The sequence below is a fragment of the Lissotriton vulgaris genome, unplaced genomic scaffold (assembly GCF_964263255.1).
Source record: "Lissotriton vulgaris unplaced genomic scaffold, aLisVul1.2 SCAFFOLD_1851, whole genome shotgun sequence".
Lineage (NCBI taxonomy): Eukaryota > Metazoa > Chordata > Amphibia > Caudata > Salamandridae > Lissotriton > Lissotriton vulgaris.
The window spans coordinates 57469-76787 of NW_028240813.1; the positions used below are offsets into that span (position 1 = coordinate 57469).

At 39.7% G+C, this 19319-nt stretch overlaps 13 non-coding genes across 13 annotated transcripts; all 13 read right to left on the minus strand.

The window, feature by feature from the left end:
- Positions 1–1868: 1868 nt before the first annotated feature.
- Positions 1869–1941, minus strand: TRNAV-CAC (transfer RNA valine (anticodon CAC)). The gene has a single exon. It is a non-coding gene; the product is annotated as a tRNA-Val (tRNA).
- A 300-nt stretch (positions 1942–2241) lies between these two features.
- TRNAP-UGG (transfer RNA proline (anticodon UGG)) lies at positions 2242–2313 on the minus strand. The gene has a single exon. It is a non-coding gene; the product is annotated as a tRNA-Pro (tRNA).
- Positions 2314–4440: 2127 nt separating this feature from the next.
- On the minus strand, positions 4441–4513 carry TRNAV-CAC (transfer RNA valine (anticodon CAC)). The gene has a single exon. It is a non-coding gene; the product is annotated as a tRNA-Val (tRNA).
- Positions 4514–4813: 300 nt separating this feature from the next.
- On the minus strand, positions 4814–4885 carry TRNAP-UGG (transfer RNA proline (anticodon UGG)). The gene has a single exon. It is a non-coding gene; the product is annotated as a tRNA-Pro (tRNA).
- Positions 4886–7038: 2153 nt separating this feature from the next.
- Positions 7039–7111, minus strand: TRNAV-CAC (transfer RNA valine (anticodon CAC)). Its single transcript has one exon. It is a non-coding gene; the product is annotated as a tRNA-Val (tRNA).
- A 300-nt stretch (positions 7112–7411) lies between these two features.
- On the minus strand, positions 7412–7483 carry TRNAP-UGG (transfer RNA proline (anticodon UGG)). Its single transcript has one exon. It is a non-coding gene; the product is annotated as a tRNA-Pro (tRNA).
- Positions 7484–9631: 2148 nt separating this feature from the next.
- Positions 9632–9704, minus strand: TRNAV-CAC (transfer RNA valine (anticodon CAC)). Its single transcript has one exon. It is a non-coding gene; the product is annotated as a tRNA-Val (tRNA).
- Positions 9705–10004: 300 nt separating this feature from the next.
- TRNAP-UGG (transfer RNA proline (anticodon UGG)) lies at positions 10005–10076 on the minus strand. Its single transcript has one exon. It is a non-coding gene; the product is annotated as a tRNA-Pro (tRNA).
- A 2161-nt stretch (positions 10077–12237) lies between these two features.
- TRNAV-CAC (transfer RNA valine (anticodon CAC)) lies at positions 12238–12310 on the minus strand. The gene has a single exon. It is a non-coding gene; the product is annotated as a tRNA-Val (tRNA).
- Positions 12311–14791: 2481 nt separating this feature from the next.
- Positions 14792–14864, minus strand: TRNAV-CAC (transfer RNA valine (anticodon CAC)). Its single transcript has one exon. It is a non-coding gene; the product is annotated as a tRNA-Val (tRNA).
- Positions 14865–15164: 300 nt separating this feature from the next.
- On the minus strand, positions 15165–15236 carry TRNAP-UGG (transfer RNA proline (anticodon UGG)). Its single transcript has one exon. It is a non-coding gene; the product is annotated as a tRNA-Pro (tRNA).
- Positions 15237–17405: 2169 nt separating this feature from the next.
- Positions 17406–17478, minus strand: TRNAV-CAC (transfer RNA valine (anticodon CAC)). The gene has a single exon. It is a non-coding gene; the product is annotated as a tRNA-Val (tRNA).
- A 300-nt stretch (positions 17479–17778) lies between these two features.
- TRNAP-UGG (transfer RNA proline (anticodon UGG)) lies at positions 17779–17850 on the minus strand. Its single transcript has one exon. It is a non-coding gene; the product is annotated as a tRNA-Pro (tRNA).
- Between the last annotated feature and the right edge of the window lie 1469 nt (positions 17851–19319).

A 19319-nucleotide genomic window follows, 5' to 3' on the forward strand; every position in this document is an offset into this window, starting at 1 on the left:
TTTCTCTCAAATGCTTATTCCCTTTATGCAAATCGGAATGCCAAGGTGAATAACTGGGCCACAGATTCTGGCTAATTATCTTTCCCTTGAATGCAAGTAGCAATAAAAACGGCCTAATGCAGGACTAAAGCATTCCATGCAAGCCTCTAACATCATAACATAACTGAGCTGCTGGTAGCAAGCTAAGCAATACCTTCCCAAAATGAGAAGTACATGTGCTAATCCGCTCAATCAGCGCTCGATCAGGCGAGATATAGAAAAGGTGGAAAGGGTCCAAATGGCTGTCCCTTCCTTTTTAGGGTGGGTCCTTCTGACTATCATAGGATTGCTTGTAAGAGTGGCCAGGGTCAGAGAAAAAACTTTCAACCCTTCTTAGTGTTCTATCCAGAAGCAGGCATTTTCTGTGCCTTTAATTTCAGGCTTTTCCCAGCAGTCTCTGTTCTGCCTATGTAAATTAACAAAAGCAGTGCTTATTCATCACTTACTCTAATGTCCTTACTGTCCAGAAAGCTCTGCCTAAGTATGCTTTTTTTCTTTTTCAGTGAAATTCTAAATGTTTTTTCTGCCCAGTCTATGGCAGTAGAATGCTGCTTATGATGCCACATTTTGTTGAATCACCAAGGTACAACTACAGAGGAATATATGAGTCTGAACGACATGGAACTCTTAGCTAACACATCACAATGTGTGATGCTTGCCAACCAAGCACTAGATTCTGGAGCGCTGATGATCAGAACATTCTGCTCCTGAAGGAAAGGAAAGACAGCTTGATGGAAAATAAAGTCTCAGTTTATAGTAACGCTCTCTCTCTCCCAATATCTATCTATCTATCTATCTATCTATCTATCTATCTATCTATCTATCTATCTATCTATCTATCTATCTATCTATCTATCTATCTATCTATCTATCTATCTATCTATCTATCTATCTATCTATCTATCTATCTATCTATCTATCTATCTATCTATCTATCTATCTATCTATCTATCTTTATATATGGATACCTGCGTACACATACATATAGATATGCCATGCATTCCTTTAGATTTGTTCCAACCTCTTACCATTTATTTGAGAATCCCTACTTTTCAAGTGACTGCAAATGAAGTCATTTCCGGCACTTTTTGGCCGGTGCAAGGTAACAAAAACACATGACAACTTTTAATAAAAATCATTGGTCTCTTTGTTAACGCGCACTGTCAAACATGGGGCTTTCACACGTCAGGTAAACATGATAACCAATACACAACAGAAGCAGATGTAGATTGCTTATCAATGCCGGGATAGAACAGTTGTGAATTGAGTAGAAGAAGGGCCCCTGAATTGATACTTATTATATACAGCCTGTAAGATAATGAAAAATGCAGGCTAGGAAAGGAGATGCAAATATCAATGTATTAGAAAAATACATAAAGAGGAGTGATTTGCTTTTATTCATTCAAGGCTAGAAAAAATCAACATACTATTGCAAGCATTCATACACCACCAAATAGAAATAAACAATTCTGACATTAAACTTAAAGGTGACGATGCATTTGTATCATCACCTTGAGAAGGGTCACCGAGGAATTGAGCCCAGGGCTTCTGCACTTAAACACCAGAAACACTCCACTAAACTAAGATGCCTGTTGGTGCCAACAATTCCCAAAGTTAATGCGTGTTCTAGGTGAGCAATGAACAGAATGCAGGGCTCTTTTCAAAGCGAGGTCTGTGAATCAACAGATACATCCACATGCCAATTACTTTAGTGTTTTTAAGAGAATTCACTTTCTTGGAACGAGTCTGCATGAAACCATCTTCAGGGCCTGGACAATTTCATGGCAAAACGGCACCTCTCAACATTGCAGCCAAGACAATATAACAACTGTTTCTGCCCGGTTTCGAACCGGGGACCTTTCGCGTGTGAGGCGAACGTGATAACCACTACACTACAGAAACAGATGTCTACAGTTGATTCTTCTGTGATGAAACTTCTCAAAACAGGCTATTCCAAGGGCCTCTGGTTTTAGATTTCTTTCATGCAACCTTCCCAGACAGCCCTAGCTAAACGCTTGTATATGCCATGCAAGTTCAGCATTTTTGCAAAATGCTTAAAGAGAAATGTTTCCTATTTGCTCAGGCAGGGCAAGGTTAAAAGCATGAGACTCTAGCAAATATTCATCCACTACTGCAAAGAGAAAATTGATATTGGCTTTGAAATGCATACTGCAATACTACTTTAAAAAAGCACCAATGAAAGGGCTCGTCCGGGATTTGAACCCGGGACCTCTCGCACCCAAAGCGAGAATCATACCCCTAGACCAACGAGCCTTCGAAAGGCCCGCACCTCTGAAAAGCTAATACCAGCTCTAAGCACGCAATGAAGATCATGCTGGGGACTTTTTCATGCTTGGTCTGTGAATATACATGAAATTCAGTGTCAACTTACCCTTTCTCAAATGATATCACTATCATTTATAAGTGTCCCCTTTTATTTTGTCCCAGCATTGGACACGTCTTACAGAAAGTCAGCACTTATTTATCTATTTCTGCATTGGCTAGACCCTAAAGAGAAAGGATAAAAAGCTGTTCATAGCAACATAAGAAACACATGTTGCATTTTCTCTCAAATGCTTATTCCCTTTGTGCAAATCGGAATGCCAAGATGAATAACTGGGCCACAGATTCTGGCTAATTATCTTTCCCTTGAATGCAAGTAGCAATAAAAACGGCCTAATGCAGGACTAAAGCATTCCTTGCAAGCCTCTAACATCATAACATAACTGAGCTGCTGGTAGCAAGCTAAGCAATACCTTCCCAAAATGAGAAGTACATGTGCTAATCCGCTCAATCAGCGCTCGATCAGGCTCGATCAGGCGAGATATAGAAAAGGTGGAAAGGGTCCAAATGGCTGTCCCTTCCTTTTTAGTGTGGGTCCTTCTGACTATCATAGGATTGCTTGTAAGAGTGGCCAGGGTCAGAGAAAAAACTTTCAACCCTTCTTAGTGTTCTATCCAGAAGCAGGCATTTTCTGGGCCTTTAATTTCAGGCTTTTCCCAGCAGTCTCTGTTCTGCCTATGTAAATTAACAAAAGCAGTGCTTATTCATCACTTACTCTAATGTCCTTACTGTCCAGAAAGCTCTGCCTAAGTATGCTTTTTTTCTTTTTCAGTGAAATTCTAAATGTTTTTTCCGCCCAGTCTATGGCAGTAGAATGCTGCTTATGATGCCACATTTTGTTGAATCACCAAGGTACAACTACAGAGGAATATATGAGTCTGAACGACATGGAACTCTTAGCTAACACATCACAATGTGTGATGCTTGCCAACCAAGCACTAGATTCTGGAGCGCTGATGATCAGAACATTCTGCTCCTGAAGGAAAGGAAAGACAGCTTGATGGAAAATAAAGTCTCAGTTTATAGTAACGCTCTCTCTCTCCCAATATCTATCTATCTATCTATCTATCTATCTATCTATCTATCTATCTATCTATCTATCTATCTATCTATCTATCTATCTATCTATCTATCTATCTATCTATCTATCTATCTATCTATCTATCTATCTATCTATCTATCTTTATATATGGATACCTGCGTACACATACATATAGATATGCCATGCATTCCTTTAGATTTGTTCCAACCTCTTACCATTTATTTGAGAATCCCTACTTTTCAAGTGACTGCAAATGAAGTCATTTCCGGCACTTTTTGGCCGGTGCAAGGTAACAAAAACACATGACAACTTTTAATAAAAATCATTGGTCTCTTTGTTAACGCGCACTGTCAAACATGGGGCTTTCACACGTCAGGTAAACATGATAACCAATACACAACAGAAGCAGATGTAGATTGCTTATCAATGCCGGGATAGAACAGTTGTGAATTGAGTAGAAGAAGGGCCCCTGAATTGATACTTATTATATACAGCCTGTAGGATAATGAAAAATGCAGGCTAGGAAAGGAGATGCAAATATCAATGTATTAGAAAAATACATAAAGAGGAGTGATTTGCTTTTATTCATTCAAGGCTAGAAAAAATCAACATACTATTGCAAGCATTCATACACCACCAAATAGAAATAAACAATTCTGACATTAAACTTAAAGGTGACGATGCATTTGTATCATCACCTTGAGAAGGGTCACCGAGGAATTGAGCCCAGGGCTTCTGCACTTAAACACCAGAAACACTCCACTAAACTAAGATGCCTGTTGGTGCCAACAATTCCCAAAGTTAATGCGTGTTCTAGGTGAGCAATGAACAGAATGCAGGGCTCTTTTCAAAGCGAGGTCTGTGAATCAACAGATACATCCACATGCCAATTACTTTAGTGTTTTTAAGAGAATTCACTTTCTTGGAACGAGTCTGCATGAAACCATCTTCAGGGCCTGGACAATTTCATGGCAAAACGGCACCTCTCAACATTGCAGCCAAGACAATATAACAACTGTTTCTGCCCGGTTTCGAACCGGGGACCTTTCGCGTGTGAGGCGAACGTGATAACCACTACACTACAGAAACAGATGTCTACAGTTGATTCTTCTGTGATGAAACTTCTCAAAACAGGCTATTCCAAGGGCCTCTGGTTTTAGATTTCTTTCATGCAACCTTCCCAGACAGCCCTAGCCGAACGCTTGTATATGCCATGCAAGTTCAGCATTTTTGCAAAATGCTTAAAGAGAAATGTTTCCTATTTGCTCAGGCAGGGCAAGGTTAAAAGCATGAGACTCTAGCAAATATTCATCCACTACTGCAAAGAGAAAATTGATATTGGCTTTGAAATGCATACTGCAATACTACTTTAAAAAAGCACCAATGAAAGGGCTCGTCCGGGATTTGAACCCGGGACCTCTCGCACCCAAAGCGAGAATCATACCCCTAGACCAACGAGCCTTCGAAAGGCCCGCACCTCTGAAAAGCTAATACCAGCTCTAAGCACGCAATGAAGATCATGCTGGGGACTTTTTCATGCTTGGTCTGTGAATATACATGAAATTCAGTGTCAACTTACCCTTTCTCAAATGATATCACTATCATTTATAAGTGTCCCCTTTTATTTTGTCCCAGCATTGGACACGTCTTACAGAAAGTCAGCACTTATTTATCTATTTCTGCATTGGCTAGACCCTAAAGAGAAAGAATAAAAAGCTGTTCATAGCAACATAAGAAACACATGTTGCATTTTCTCTCAAATGCTTATTCCCTTTATGCAAATCGGAATGCCAAGGTGAATAACTGGGCCACAGATTCTGGCTAATTATCTTTCCCTTGAATGCAAGTAGCAATAAAAACGACCTAATGCAGGACTAAAGCATTCCATGCAAGCCTCTAACATCATAACATAACTGAGCTGCTGGTAGCAAGCTAAGCAATACCTTCCCAAAATGAGAAGTACATGTGCTAATCCGCTCAATCAGCGCTCGATCAGGCGAGATATAGAAAAGGTGGAAAGGGTCCAAATGGCTGTCCCTTCCTTTTTAGGGTGGGTCCTTCTGACTATCATAGGATTGCTTGTAAGAGTGGCCAGGGTCAGAGAAAAAACTTTCAACCCTTCTTAGTGTTCTATCCAGAAGCAGGCATTTTCTGTGCCTTTAATTTCAGGCTTTTCCCAGCAGTCTCTGTTCTGCCTATGTAAATTAACAAAAGCAGTGCTTATTCATCACTTACTCTAATGTCCTTACTGTCCAGAAAGCTCTGCCTAAGTATGCTTTTTTTCTTTTTCAGTGAAATTCTAAATGTTTTTTCTGCCCAGTCTATGGCAGTAGAATGCTGCTTATGATGCCACATTTTGTTGAATCACCAAGGTACAACTACAGAGGAATATATGAGTCTGAACGACATGGAACTCTTAGCTAACACATCACAATGTGTGATGCTTGCCAACCAAGCACTAGATTCTGGAGCGCTGATGATCAGAACATTCTGCTCCTGAAGGAAAGGAAAGACAGCTTGATGGAAAATAAAGTCTCAGTTTATAGTAACGCTCTCTCTCTCCCAATATCTATCTATCTATCTATCTATCTATCTATCTATCTATCTATCTATCTATCTATCTATCTATCTATCTATCTATCTATCTATCTATCTATCTATCTATCTATCTATCTATCTATCTATCTATCTATCTATCTATCTATCTATCTATCTATCTATCTATCTATCTATCTATCTTTATATATGGATACCTGCGTACACATACATATAGATATGCCATGCATTCCTTTAGATTTGTTCCAACCTCTTACCATTTATTTGAGAATCCCTACTTTTCAAGTGACTGCAAATGAAGTCATTTCCGGCACTTTTTGGCCGGTGCAAGGTAACAAAAACACATGACAACTTTTAATAAAAATCATTGGTCTCTTTGTTAACGCGCACTGTCAAACATGGGGCTTTCACACGTCAGGTAAACATGATAACCAATACACAACAGAAGCAGATGTAGATTGCTTATCAATGCCGGGATAGAACAGTTGTGAATTGAGTAGAAGAAGGGCCCCTGAATTGATACTTATTATATACAGCCTGTAAGATAATGAAAAATGCAGGCTAGGAAAGGAGATGCAAATATCAATGTATTAGAAAAATACATAAAGAGGAGTGATTTGCTTTTATTCATTCAAGGCTAGAAAAAATCAACATACTATTGCAAGCATTCATACACCACCAAATAGAAATAAACAATTCTGACATTAAACTTAAAGGTGACGATGCATTTGTATCATCACCTTGAGAAGGGTCACCGAGGAATTGAGCCCAGGGCTTCTGCACTTAAACACCAGAAACACTCCACTAAACTAAGATGCCTGTTGGTGCCAACAATTCCCAAAGTTAATGCGTGTTCTAGGTGAGCAATGAACAGAATGCAGGGCTCTTTTCAAAGCGAGGTCTGTGAATCAACAGATACATCCACATGCCAATTACTTTAGTGTTTTTAAGAGAATTCACTTTCTTGGAACGAGTCTGCATGAAACCATCTTCAGGGCCTGGACAATTTCATGGCAAAACGGCACCTCTCAACATTGCAGCCAAGACAATATAACAACTGTTTCTGCCCGGTTTCGAACCGGGGACCTTTCGCGTGTGAGGCGAACGTGATAACCACTACACTTCAGAAACAGATGTCTACAGTTGATTCTTCTGTGATGAAACTTCTCAAAACAGGCTATTCCAAGGGCCTCTGGTTTTAGATTTCTTTCATGCAACCTTCCCAGACAGCCCTAGCTGAACGCTTGTATATGCCATGCAAGTTCAGCATTTTTGCAAAATGCTTAAAGAGAAATGTTTCCTATTTGCTCAGGCAGGGCAAGGTTAAAAGCATGAGACTCTAGCAAATATTCATCCACTACTGCAAAGAGAAAATTGATATTGGCTTTGAAATGCATACTGCAATACTACTTTAAAAAAGCACCAATGAAAGGGCTCGTCCGGGATTTGAACCCGGGACCTCTCGCACCCAAAGCGAGAATCATACCCCTAGACCAACGAGCCTTCGAAAGGCCCGCACCTCTGAAAAGCTAATACCAGCTCTAAGCACGCAATGAAGATCATGCTGGGGACTTTTTCATGCTTGGTCTGTGAATATACATGAAATTCAGTGTCAACTTACCCTTTCTCAAATGATATCACTATCATTTATAAGTGTCCCCTTTTATTTTGTCCCAGCATTGGACACGTCTTACAGAAAGTCAGCACTTATTTATCTATTTCTGCATTGGCTAGACCCTAAAGAGAAAGGATAAAAAGCTGTTCATAGCAACATAAGAAACACATGTTGCATTTTCTCTCAAATGCTTATTCCCTTTGTGCAAATCGGAATGCCAAGATGAATAACTGGGCCACAGATTCTGGCTAATTATCTTTCCCTTGAATGCAAGTAGCAATAAAAACGGCCTAATGCAGGACTAAAGCATTCCTTGCAAGCCTCTAACATCATAACATAACTGAGCTGCTGGTAGCAAGCTAAGCAATACCTTCCCAAAATGAGAAGTACATGTGCTAATCCGCTCAATCAGCGCTCGATCAGGCTCGATCAGGCGAGATATAGAAAAGGTGGAAAGGGTCCAAATGGCTGTCCCTTCCTTTTTAGTGTGGGTCCTTCTGACTATCATAGGATTGCTTGTAAGAGTGGCCAGGGTCAGAGAAAAAACTTTCAACCCTTCTTAGTGTTCTATCCAGAAGCAGGCATTTTCTGGGCCTTTAATTTCAGGCTTTTCCCAGCAGTCTCTGTTCTGCCTATGTAAATTAACAAAAGCAGTGCTTATTCATCACTTACTCTAATGTCCTTACTGTCCAGAAAGCTCTGCCTAAGTATGCTTTTTTTCTTTTTCAGTGAAATTCTAAATGTTTTTTCCGCCCAGTCTATGGCAGTAGAATGCTGCTTATGATGCCACATATTGTTGAATCACCAAGGTACAACTACAGAGGAATATATGAGTCTGAACGACATGGAACTCTTAGCTAACACATCACAATGTGTGATGCTTGCCAACCAAGCACTAGATTCTGGAGCGCTGATGATCAGAACATTCTGCTCCTGAAGGAAAGGAAAGACAGCTTGATGGAAAATAAAGTCTCAGTTTATAGTAACGCTCTCTCTCTCCCTATCTATCTATCTATCTATCTATCTATCTATCTATCTATCTATCTATCTATCTATCTATCTATCTATCTATCTATCTATCTATCTATCTATCTATCTATCTATCTATCTATCTATCTATCTATCTATCTATCTATCTATCTATCTATCTATCTATCTATCTTATATATGGATACCTGCGTACACATACATATAGATATGCCATGCATTCCTTTAGATTTGTTCCAACCTCTTACCATTTATTTGAGAATCCCTACTTTTCAAGTGACTGCAAATGAAGTCATTTCCGGCACTTTTTGGCCGGTGCAAGGTAACAAAAACACATGACAACTTTTAATAAAAATCATTGGTCTCTTTGTTAACGCGCACTGTCAAACATGGGGCTTTCACACGTCAGGTAAACATGATAACCAATACACAACAGAAGCAGATGTAGATTGCTTATCAATGCCGGGATAGAACAGTTGTGAATTGAGTAGAAGAAGGGCCCCTGAATTGATACTTATTATATACAGCCTGTAGGATAATGAAAAATGCAGGCTAGGAAAGGAGATGCAAATATCAATGTATTAGAAAAATACATAAAGAGGAGTGATTTGCTTTTATTCATTCAAGGCTAGAAAAAATCAACATACTATTGCAAGCATTCATACACCACCAAATAGAAATAAACAATTCTGACATTAAACTTAAAGGTGACGATGCATTTGTATCATCACCTTGAGAAGGGTCACCGAGGAATTGAGCCCAGGGCTTCTGCACTTAAACACCAGAAACACTCCACTAAACTAAGATGCCTGTTGGTGCCAACAATTCCCAAAGTTAATGCGTGTTCTAGGTGAGCAATGAACAGAATGCAGGGCTCTTTTCAAAGCGAGGTCTGTGAATCAACAGATACATCCACATGCCAATTACTTTAGTGTTTTTAAGAGAATTCACTTTCTTGGAACGAGTCTGCATGAAACCATCTTCAGGGCCTGGACAATTTCATGGCAAAACGGCACCTCTCAACATTGCAGCCAAGACAATATAACAACTGTTTCTGCCCGGTTTCGAACCGGGGACCTTTCGCGTGTGAGGCGAACGTGATAACCACTACACTACAGAAACAGATGTCTACAGTTGATTCTTCTGTGATGAAACTTCTCAAAACAGGCTATTCCAAGGGCCTCTGGTTTTAGATTTCTTTCATGCAACCTTCCCAGACAGCCCTAGCCGAACGCTTGTATATGCCATGCAAGTTCAGCATTTTTGCAAAATGCTTAAAGAGAAATGTTTCCTATTTGCTCAGGCAGGGCAAGGTTAAAAGCATGAGACTCTAGCAAATATTCATCCACTACTGCAAAGAGAAAATTGATATTGGCTTTGAAATGCATACTGCAATACTACTTTAAAAAAGCACCAATGAAAGGGCTCGTCCGGGATTTGAACCCGGGACCTCTCGCACCCAAAGCGAGAATCATACCCCTAGACCAACGAGCCTTCGAAAGGCCCGCACCTCTGAAAAGCTAATACCAGCTCTAAGCACGCAATGAAGATCATGCTGGGGACTTTTTCATGCTTGGTCTGTGAATATACATGAAATTCAGTGTCAACTTACCCTTTCTCAAATGATATCACTATCATTTATAAGTGTCCCCTTTTATTTTGTCCCAGCATTGGACACGTCTTACAGAAAGTCAGCACTTATTTATCTATTTCTGCATTGGCTAGACCCTAAAGAGAAAGAATAAAAAGCTGTTCATAGCAACATAAGAAACACATGTTGCATTTTCTCTCAAATGCTTATTCCCTTTATGCAAATCGGAATGCCAAGGTGAATAACTGGGCCACAGATTCTGGCTAATTATCTTTCCCTTGAATGCAAGTAGCAATAAAAACGGCCTAATGCAGGACTAAAGCATTCCATGCAAGCCTCTAACATCATAACATAACTGAGCTGCTGGTAGCAAGCTAAGCAATATCTTCCCAAAATGAGAAGTACATGTGCTAATCCGCTCAATCAGCGCTCGATCAGGCGAGATATAGAAAAGGTGGAAAGGGTCCAAATGGCTGTCCCTTCCTTTTTAGGGTGGGTCCTTCTGACTATCATAGGATTGCTTGTAAGAGTGGCCAGGGTCAGAGAAAAAACTTTCAACCCTTCTTAGTGTTCTATCCAGAAGCAGGCATTTTCTGTGCCTTTAATTTCAGGCTTTTCCCAGCAGTCTCTGTTCTGCCTATGTAAATTAACAAAAGCAGTGCTTATTCATCACTTACTCTAATGTCCTTACTGTCCAGAAAGCTCTGCCTAAGTATGCTTTTTTTCTTTTTCAGTGAAATTCTAAATGTTTTTTCCGCCCAGTCTATGGCAGTAGAATGCTGCTTATGATGCCACATATTGTTGAATCACCAAGGTACAACTACAGAGGAATATATGAGTCTGAACGACATGGAACTCTTAGCTAACACATCACAATGTGTGATGCTTGCCAACCAAGCACTAGATTCTGGAGCGCTGATGATCAGAACATTCTGCTCCTGAAGGAAAGGAAAGACAGCTTGATGGAAAATAAAGTCTCAGTTTATAGTAACGCTCTCTCTCTCCCAATATCTATCTATCTATCTATCTATCTATCTATCTATCTATCTATCTATCTATCTATCTATCTATCTATCTATCTATCTATCTATCTATCTATCTATCTATCTATCTATCTATCTATCTATCTATCTATCTATCTATCTATCTATCTATCTATCTATCTATCTATCTATCTATCTATCTATCTTTATATATGGATACCTGCGTACACATACATATAGATATGCCATGCATTCCTTTAGATTTGTTCCAACCTCTTACCATTTATTTGAGAATCCCTACTTTTCAAGTGACTGCAAATGAAGTCATTTCCGGCACTTTTTGGCCGGTGCAAGGTAACAAAAACACATGACAACTTTTAATAAAAATCATTGGTCTCTTTGTTAACGCGCACTGTCAAACATGGGGCTTTCACACGTCAGGTAAACATGATAACCAATACACAACAGAAGCAGATGTAGATTGCTTATCAATGCCGGGATAGAACAGTTGTGAATTGAGTAGAAGAAGGGCCCCTGAATTGATACTTATTATATACAGCCTGTAGGATAATGAAAAATGCAGGCTAGGAAAGGAGATGCAAATATCAATGTATTAGAAAAATACATAAAGAGGAGTGATTTGCTTTTATTCATTCAAGGCTAGAAAAAATCAACATACTATTGCAAGCATTCATACACCACCAAATAGAAATAAACAATTCTGACATTAAACTTAAAGGTGACGATGCATTTGTATCATCACCTTGAGAAGGGTCACCGAGGAATTGAGCCCAGGGCTTCTGCACTTAAACACCAGAAACACTCCACTAAACTAAGATGCCTGTTGGTGCCAACAATTCCCAAAGTTAATGCGTGTTCTAGGTGAGCAATGAACAGAATGCAGGGCTCTTTTCAAAGCGAGGTCTGTGAATCAACAGATACATCCACATGCCAATTACTTTAGTGTTTTTAAGAGAATTCACTTTCTTGGAACGAGTCTGCATGAAACCATCTTCAGGGCCTGGACAATTTCATGGCAAAACGGCACCTCTCAACATTGCAGCCAAGACAATATAACAACTGTTTCTGCCCGGTTTCGAACCGGGGACCTTTCGCGTGTGAGGCGAACGTGATAACCACTACACTACAGAAACAGATGTCTACAGTTGATTCTTCTGTGATGAAACTTCTCAAAACAGGCTATTCCAAGGGCCTCTGGTTTTAGATTTCTTTCATGCAACCTTCCCAGACAGCCCTAGCCGAACGCTTGTATATGCCATGCAAGTTCAGCATTTTTGCAAAATGCTTAAAGAGAAATGTTTCCTATTTGCTCAGGCAGGGCAAGGTTAAAAGCATGAGACTCTAGCAAATATTCATCCACTACTGCAAAGAGAAAATTGATATTGGCTTTGAAATGCATACTGCAATACTACTTTAAAAAAGCACCAATGAAAGGGCTCGTCCGGGATTTGAACCCGGGACCTCTCGCACCCAAAGCGAGAATCATACCCCCAGACCAACGAGCCTTCGAAAGGCCCGCACCTCTGAAAAGCTAATACCAGCTCTAAGCACGCAATGAAGATCATGCTGGGGACTTTTTCATGCTTGGTCTGTGAATATACATGAAATTCAGTGTCAACTTACCCTTTCTCAAATGATATCACTATCATTTATAAGTGTCCCCTTTTATTTTGTCCCAGCATTGGACACGTCTTACAGAAAGTCAGCACTTATTTATCTATTTCTGCATTGGCTAGACCCTAAAGAGAAAGAATAAAAAGCTGTTCATAGCAACATAAGAAACACATGTTGCATTTTCTCTCAAATGCTTATTCCCTTTATGCAAATCGGAATGCCAAGGTGAATAACTGGGCCACAGATTCTGGCTAATTATCTTTCCCTTGAATGCAAGTAGCAATAAAAACGGCCTAATGCAGGACTAAAGCATTCCATGCAAGCCTCTAACATCATAACATAACTGAGCTGCTGGTAGCAAGCTAAGCAATATCTTCCCAAAATGAGAAGTACATGTGCTAATCCGCTCAATCAGCGCTCGATCAGGCGAGATATAGAAAAGGTGGAAAGGGTCCAAATGGCTGTCCCTTCCTTTTTAGGGTGGGTCCTTCTGACTATCATAGGATTGCTTGTAAGAGTGGCCAGGGTCAGAGAAAAAACTTTCAACCCTTCTTAGTGTTCTATCCAGAAGCAGGCATTTTCTGTGCCTTTAATTTCAGGCTTTTCCCAGCAGTCTCTGTTCTGCCTATGTAAATTAACAAAAGCAGTGCTTATTCATCACTTACTCTAATGTCCTTACTGTCCAGAAAGCTCTGCCTAAGTATGCTTTTTTTCTTTTTCAGTGAAATTCTAAATGTTTTTTCTGCCCAGTCTATGGCAGTAGAATGCTGCTTATGATGCCACATTTTGTTGAATCACCAAGGTACAACTACAGAGGAATATATGAGTCTGAACGACATGGAACTCTTAGCTAACACATCACAATGTGTGATGCTTGCCAACCAAGCACTAGATTCTGGAGCGCTGATGATCAGAACATTCTGCTCCTGAAGGAAAGGATAGACAGCTTGATGGAAAATAAAGTCTCAGTTTATAGTAACGCTCTCTCTCTCCCAATATCTATCTATCTATCTATCTATCTATCTATCTATCTATCTATCTATCTATCTATCTATCTATCTATCTATCTATCTATCTATCTATCTATCTATCTATCTATCTATCTATCTATCTATCTATCTATCTTTATATATGGATACCTGCGTACACATACATATAGATATGCCATGCATTCCTTTAGATTTGTTCCAACCTCTTACCATTTATTTGAGAATCCCTACTTTTCAAGTGACTGCAAATGAAGTCATTTCCGGCACTTTTTGGCCGGTGCAAGGTAACAAAAACACATGACAACTTTTAATAAAAATCATTGGTCTCTTTGTTAACGCGCACTGTCAAACATGGGGCTTTCACACGTCAGGTAAACATGATAACCAATACACAACAGAAGCAGATGTAGATTGCTTATCAATGCCGGGATAGAACAGTTGTGAATTGAGTAGAAGAAGGGCCCCTGAATTGATACTTATTATATACAGCCTGTAAGATAATGAAAAATGCAGGCTAGGAAAGGAGATGCAAATATCAATGTATTAGAAAAATACATAAAGAGGAGTGATTTGCTTTTATTCATTCAAGGCTAGAAAAAATCAACATACTATTGCAAGCATTCATACACCACCAAATAGAAATAAACAATTCTGACATTAAACGTAAAGGTGACGATGCATTTGTATCATCACCTTGAGAAGGGTCACCGAGGAATTGAGCCCAGGGCTTCTGCACTTAAACACCAGAAACACTCCACTAAACTAAGATGCCTGTTGGTGCCAACAATTCCCAAAGTTAATGCGTGTTCTAGGTGAGCAATGAACAGAATGCAGGGCTCTTTTCAAAGCGAGGTCTGTGAATCAACAGATACATCCACATGCCAATTACTTTAGTGTTTTTAAGAGAATTCACTTTCTTGGAACGAGTCTGCATGAAACCATCTTCAGGGCCTGGACAATTTCATGGCAAAACGGCACCTCTCAACATTGCAGCCAAGACAATATAACAACTGTTTCTGCCCGGTTTCGAACCGGGGACCTTTCGCGTGTGAGGCGAACGTGATAACCACTACACTACAGAAACAGATGTCTACAGTTGATTCTTCTGTGATGAAACTTCTCAAAACAGGCTATTCCAAGGGCCTCTGGTTTTAGATTTCTTTCATGCAACCTTCCCAGACAGCCCTAGCCGAATGCTTGTATATGCCATGCAAGTTCAGCATTTTTGCAAAATGCTTAAAGAGAAATGTTTCCTATTTGCTCAGGCAGGGCAAGGTTAAAAGCATGAGACTCTAGCAAATATTCATCCACTACTGCAAAGAGAAAATTGATATTGGCTTTGAAATGCATACTGCAATACTACTTTAAAAAAGCACCAATGAAAGGGCTCGTCCGGGATTTGAACCCGGGACCTCTCGCACCCAAAGCGAGAATCATACCCCTAGACCAACGAGCCTTCGAAAGGCCCGCACCTCTGAAAAGCTAATACCAGCTCTAAGCACGCAATGAAGATCATGCTGGGGACTTTTTCATGCTTGGTCTGTGAATATACATGAAATTCAGTGTCAACTTACCCTTTCTCAAATGATATCACTATCATTTATAAGTGTCCCCTTTTATTTTGTCCCAGCATTGGACACGTCTTACAGAAAGTCAGCACTTATTTATCTATTTCTGCATTGGCTAGACCCTAAAGAGAAAGAATAAAAAGCTGTTCATAGCAACATAAGAAACACATGTTGCATTTTCTCTCAAATGCTTATTCCCTTTGTGCAAATCGGAATGCCAAGGTGAATAACTGGGCCACAGATTCTGGCTAATTATCTTTCCCTTGAATGCAAGTAGCAATAAAAACGGCCTAATGCAGGACTAAAGCATTCCATGCAAGCCTCTAACATCATAACATAACTGAGCTGCTGGTAGCAAGCTAAGCAATACCTTCCCAAAATGAGAAGTACATGTGCTAATCCGCTCAATCAGCGCTCGATCAGGCGAGATATAGAAAAGGTGGAAAGGGTCCAAATGGCTGTCCCTTCCTTTTTAGGGTGGGTCCTTCTGACTATCATAGGATTGCTTGTAAGAGTGGCCAGGGTCAGAGAAAAAACTTTCAACCCTTCTTAGTGTTCTATCCAGAAGCAGGCATTTTCTGGGCCTTTAATTTCAGGCTTTTCCCAGCAGTCTCTGTTCTGCCTATGTAAATTAACAAAAGCAGTGCTTATTCATCACTTACTCTAATGTCCTTACTGTCCAGAAAGCTCTGCCTAAGTATGCTTTTTTTCTTTTTCAGTGAAATTCTAAATGTTTTTTCTGCCCAGTCTATGGCAGTAGAATGCTGCTTATGATGCCACATTTTGTTGAATCACCAAGGTACAACTACAGAGGAATATATGAGTCTGAACGACATGGAACTCTTAGCTAACACATCACAATGTGTGATGCTTGCCAACCAAGCACTAGATTCTGGAGCGCTGATGATCAGAACATTCTGCTCCTGAAGGAAAGGAAAGACAGCTTGATGGAAAATAAAGTCTCAGTTTATAGTAACGCTCTCTCTCTCCCAATATCTATCTATCTATCTATCTATCTATCTATCTATCTATCTATCTATCTATCTATCTATCTATCTATCTATCTATCTATCTATCTATCTATCTATCTATCTATCTATCTATCTATCTATCTATCTATCTATCTATCTATCTATCTATCTATCTATCTATCTATCTATCTATCTATCTATCTATCTATCTTTATATATGTATACCTGCGTACACATACATATAGATATGCCATGCATTCCTTTAGATTTGTTCCAACCTCTTACCATTTATTTGAGAATCCCTACTTTTCAAGTGACTGCAAATGAAGTCATTTCCGGCACTTTTTGGCCGGTGCAAGGTAACAAAAACACATGACAACTTTTAATAAAAATCATTGGTCTCTTTGTTAACGCGCACTGTCAAACATGGGGCTTTCACACGTCAGGTAAACATGATAACCAATACACAACAGAAGCAGATGTAGATTGCTTATCAATGCCGGGATAGAACAGTTGTGAATTGAGTAGAAGAAGGGCCCCTGAATTGATACTTATTATATACAGCCTGTAAGATAATGAAAAATGCAGGCTAGGAAAGGAGATGCAAATATCAATGTATTAGAAAAATACATAAAGAGGAGTGATTTGCTTTTATTCATTCAAGGCTAGAAAAAATCAACATACTATTGCAAGCATTCATACACCACCAAATAGAAATAAACAATTCTGACATTAAACGTAAAGGTGACGATGCATTTGTATCATCACCTTGAGAAGGGTCACCGAGGAATTGAGCCCAGGGCTTCTGCACTTAAACACCAGAAACACTCCACTAAACTAAGATGCCTGTTGGTGCCAACAATTCCCAAAGTTAATGCGTGTTCTAGGTGAGCAATGAACAGAATGCAGGGCTCTTTTCAAAGCGAGGTCTGTGAATCAACAGATACATCCACATGCCAATTACTTTAGTGTTTTTAAGAGAATTCACTTTCTTGGAACGAGTCTGCATGAAACCATCTTCAGGGCCTGGACAATTTCATGGCAAAACGGCACCTCTCAACATTGCAGCCAAGACAATATAACAACTGTTTCTGCCCGGTTTCGAACCGGGGACCTTTCGCGTGTGAGGCGAACGTGATAACCACTACACTACAGAAACAGATGTCTACAGTTGATTCTTCTGTGATGAAACTTCTCAAAACAGGCTATTCCAAGGGCCTCTGGTTTTAGATTTCTTTCATGAAACCTTCCCAGACAGCCCTAGCTGAACGCTTGTATATGCCATGCAAGTTCAGCATTTTTGCAAAATGCTTAAAGAGAAATGTTTCCTATTTGCTCAGGCAGGGCAAGGTTAAAAGCATGAGACTCTAGCAAATATTCATCCACTACTGCAAAGAGAAAATTGATATTGGCTTTGAAATGCATACTGCAATACTACTTTAAAAAAGCACCAATAAAAGGGCTCGTCCGGGATTTGAACCCGGGACCTCTCGCACCCAAAGCGAGAATCATACCCCTAGACCAACGAGCCTTCGAAAGGCCCGCACCTCTGAAAAGCTAATACCAGCTCTAAGCACGCAATGAAGATCATGCTGGGGACTTTTTCATGCTTGGTCTGTGAATATACATGAAATTCAGTGTCAACTTACCCTTTCTCAAATGATATCACTATCATTTATAAGTGTCCCCTTTTATTTTGTCCCAGCATTGGACACGTCTTACAGAAAGTCAGCACTTATTTATCTATTTTTGCATTGGCTAGACCCTAAAGAGAAAGGATAAAAAGCTGTTCATAGCAACATAAGAAACACATGTTGCATTTTCTCTCAAATGCTTATTCCCTTTGTGCAAATCGGAATGCCAAGATGAATAACTGGGCCACAGATTCTGGCTAATTATCTTTCCCTTGAATGCAAGTAGCAATAAAAACGGCCTAATGCAGGACTAAAGCATTCCTTGCAAGCCTCTAACATCATAACATAACTGAGCTGCTGGTAGCAAGCTAAGCAATACCTTCCCAACATGAGAAGTACATGTGCTAATCCGCTCAATCAGCGCTCGATCAGGCTCGATCAGGCGAGATATAGAAAAGGTGGAAAGGGTCCAAATGGCTGTCCCTTCCTTTTTAGTGTGGGTCCTTCTGACTATCATAGGATTGCTTGTAAGAGTGGCCAGGGTCAGAGAAAAAACTTTCAACCCTTCTTAGTGTTCTATCCAGAAGCAGGCATTTTCTGGGCCTTTAATTTCAGGCTTTTCCCAGCAGTCTCTGTTCTGCCTATGTAAATTAACAAAAGCAGTGCTTATTCATCACTTACTCTAATGTCCTTACTGTCCAGAAAGCTCTGCCTAAGTATGCTTTTTTTCTTTTTCAGTGAAATTCTAAATGTTTTTTCCGCCCAGTCTATGGCAGTAGAATGCTGCTTATGATGCCACATTTTGTTGAATCACCAAGGTACAACTACAGAGGAATATATGAGTCTGAACGACATGGAACTCTTAGCTAACACATCACAATGTGTGATGCTTGCCAACCAAGCACTAGATTCTGGGGCGCTGATGATCAGAACATTCTGCTCCTGAAGGAAAGGAAAGACAGCTTGATGGAAAATAAAGTCTCAGTTTATAGTAACGCTCTCTCTCTCCCAATATCTATCTATCTATCTATCTATCTATCTATCTATCTATCTATCTATCTATCTATCTATCTATCTATCTATCTATCTATCTATCTATCTATCTATCTATCTATCTATCTATCTATCTATCTATCTATCTATCTATCTATCTATCTATCTATCTATCTATCTATCTATCTATCTATCTATCTATCTTTATATATGGATACCTGCGTACACATACATATAGATATGCCATGCATTCCTTTAGATTTGTTCCAACCTCTTACCATTTATTTGAGAATCCCTACTTTTCAAGTGACTGCAAATGAAGTCATTTCCGGCACTTTTTGGCCGGTGCAAGGTAACAAAAACACATGACAAC